Consider the following 2,942-nt stretch of genomic DNA (forward strand, 5'->3'; position numbering starts at 1 on the left):
ATACCCTGCTTTCTGGAGATACTTTGTCTTTTTGGTGGAGTGTTTCTGCTAGTGTCTTACTTAAAGGTAGTGTGGTAGGAACTTTTTTAGATCAGAAATATATTTTTTCTACATTAACAATTGAGTGTTGATTTATTTGGGAGGGAATAGTGTTCTGGTTTAGTGTGTGTGTGTGTGTGTGTGTGTACAGGAGGGTAGGCAAAAGAAGGTTTACATTCATGAGTATGTGAAAGTTTGTTCTTGTTATATTATTTATTAATTATTATATTATTTATTTGTATTAAAACTGTAAACCTACTTTTGCCCACCCTTGTATACACACACATATATATTGTCTCTCTCAGCTCACGGGATCATCTCTTTGTTTCCAGTGTTGTAAAATTTCTAAATGCTCTAATGCTCTTTCTTAGACACTGTACTTTCTATCCATTATTCTGGGCCCTTCATGGCTACAGAAAATCTGCACATAGACAAGGCAATTAATTCTCGTAATAAAAGAATACCCCTCTCCACATAGCCAAGGTCTTCATCAGATTTCACGGTGAGTTTATGGTACCTCACATTCTCTTCCACAGGTGAATTTTCTTAAGAGTCTGTGGGGTTATGATCAATTCTTCCTGGAAGTATTAGCTTTTCACAAACTGCCTCCTTGATCAATAAATACTGTGATATTTTATTAGGTTCCGTGAAGAGGGAAGGTGAAACATGCATTAAATTAGCAATTTTGCTCTCTTGTGTTGTATATTCTCGTAACATGTAGGTCTTGTTGGCCTTGTGGTAAAGTCTCCTGTCATTCATTCTGATAAGCACTCTATAAATTCTCAAGAAAAATGGCCAACAGCAGGAAAAAACTGGAAGGCATTACTCTAATTTTCACACTTAGGCTTGAAACTCCATGATCATGAAGTTCATCCTCAAAAATAATTTAAAAAATCTTAATCTGTTCTCTGGCTTTCCATTTCTCTGCATCTATATGAACTGTTGTTGGTACAACCTTTAACTTGAGTAATTCTCCAGGTAATTCTCCCTTATAATCTGTTGTATAGGTGTAATCATATCCTATGTAATAAAAGCGTAATGTGCAAATCTACCGAACCGCAAAATGACTGGTTGGTGGGGAGTGGGGATGGCCCGCAGGCAGCGCCAGGCCAGACAAGGCATGTGCCGGCAGGTGGCAGGCAGAGGGAGGGGACAGCGATTGGGGGTGGGGAGGAGGGGGGGGTGGCGATGACTAGCGGTAGCGGAGGGGCAATCAGGGAGAGGCAGGGACAGGCGCTTGCCGGCTGGCTGGTGCAGTCCCCTGATTGGCCCACCTGGTTGCCTCCCACAGAGGTAGGCCACTGTCAGTGGTGGTGGCAGGGGCTGCCCTAAGCCGTCAGTCAGACATCTCCTGAGGCTCCCGGACTGCGAGAGGGGTGTCCACCCTCTGACCTGCTTTCCTGCCACTCTTCTACACAGGCCACTTCAAGCATTCTTGGTAGTTGTTTACACATCTTAAAGCATCGGTAGCATTGAACTCAATCCCAAGGCTAGAGCTGGATTCTTAAAATGTTGTCTCCAAACATCATTTTGGGGACAGAAGACATATGCAATTCACCAGCAAACTTCTCCATGTCCGCTGACTTCATGATGTGGGTCTTAGCCACTGTCAGCTTCCAGGGCCTGAAGGAGAAGTCCAGTGGCTGCTCTGGAAGCCACGGGTCATGTAGGTCAGGTGGCGCCTGTGTGGGCTGCAGGGAACAGGTTGCAGCGGTAGCAGCGGTGGACACTGGTTCCCCTGCCTCACTGCCGTAGTGGACTTTTTCAATATAGATACTTGTTCTGGAGATTTTCTCAAGGTATTTTGTTGATGATTTCCATTTTTGGTAACATCTCTGAAATTCCTATTACCACAAATTCATAGGGGTTGTTTCTTTATTTTTATTTTGTTATATTTCTATCTTTGTCTTTTTGTTCCTTTTTCTGAGTGGTTTATTCTATGGAGTTTTGGAGTTCTGTTTTCTATTTTTAATCGCCAAGAGCCATTTTTGTTCTCCGAATGTTCTTTTCTTATAGTTTCATGTCTTTGCAGGGATTGTAAAGTTTATTGGCAACTTTGGCTCAAAAAGTTGTATAATTTTAGAATCTAAGCTTTATTTAAAAATAATTGGCTAATTTAGTCAAAGAACCTAGCTAATCCTTGTCCTGAAATATTTTTAAAATAGCTAATACTCAAATTATGTATTATTACTCTACATGTTTAGGTGTGAATATGAACATTGTAATCAAAATTTGCCTCAACTATAAACTGAACCTGTAATCATCTAACCTTAATTTGCTGAATATAGATTTCTAAACATTTATCAGTAATTTATAATCACAAAAGTGAATTAGCATACTGCTCTGTTGCTTTGTTTACATTTTATTGTGTAACAGTACTTCTTTTGCTAAGTTTTGTGAATTTTTCCCCATTTCATTTCATGGAATAAAACTGTAACTTATTTTCCTCCCTTCTCAGGACTTTAGGATATACCTAAAATCCAAGTTAGATACACTCACCACAGAGTTATATTAGTAAATTTATTTAACAACACAGCATCTATACATATCCCATATCTACTATATTACATATCCACTATTAAGTGTGAAAAATTGCATATAGATGAGGATGCAGATAATAAGCTTAGAGAACCCTACCCAATAGGAACCCTCGGTCATGCCCTACTTTGTAATCTAGGCTTTGAGCTTTTCTGGGATCACAGAACTCTGCCAAATGCATTCCCTTGTTAACTGCTTGGAAATAGTTATTTCTCTGCTGGAACAAGCCAGTATCCTAGTATTTCCTTTCCTCACTTCATAATATTCTTGGTTACACTTCTTTATGGATAGTAACCTTTCATTCTATTAGATGCAGCTGTCTTTTTCTTCTTACTCTAGTTAGTTTGTCTGTTGATTGAAAGCCA

General features: G+C 39.5%; 1 pseudogene; it reads right to left on the reverse strand.

Moving 5' to 3' along the window:
• Positions 1-429: 429 nt before the first annotated feature.
• Positions 430-1,705, reverse strand: LOC102759745 (annotated as a pseudogene).
• Between the last annotated feature and the right edge of the window lie 1,237 nt (positions 1,706-2,942).

This window comes from Myotis davidii, unplaced genomic scaffold, assembly GCF_000327345.1.
Source record: "Myotis davidii unplaced genomic scaffold, ASM32734v1 scaffold168, whole genome shotgun sequence".
NCBI classification, from domain to species: domain Eukaryota; kingdom Metazoa; phylum Chordata; class Mammalia; order Chiroptera; family Vespertilionidae; genus Myotis; species Myotis davidii.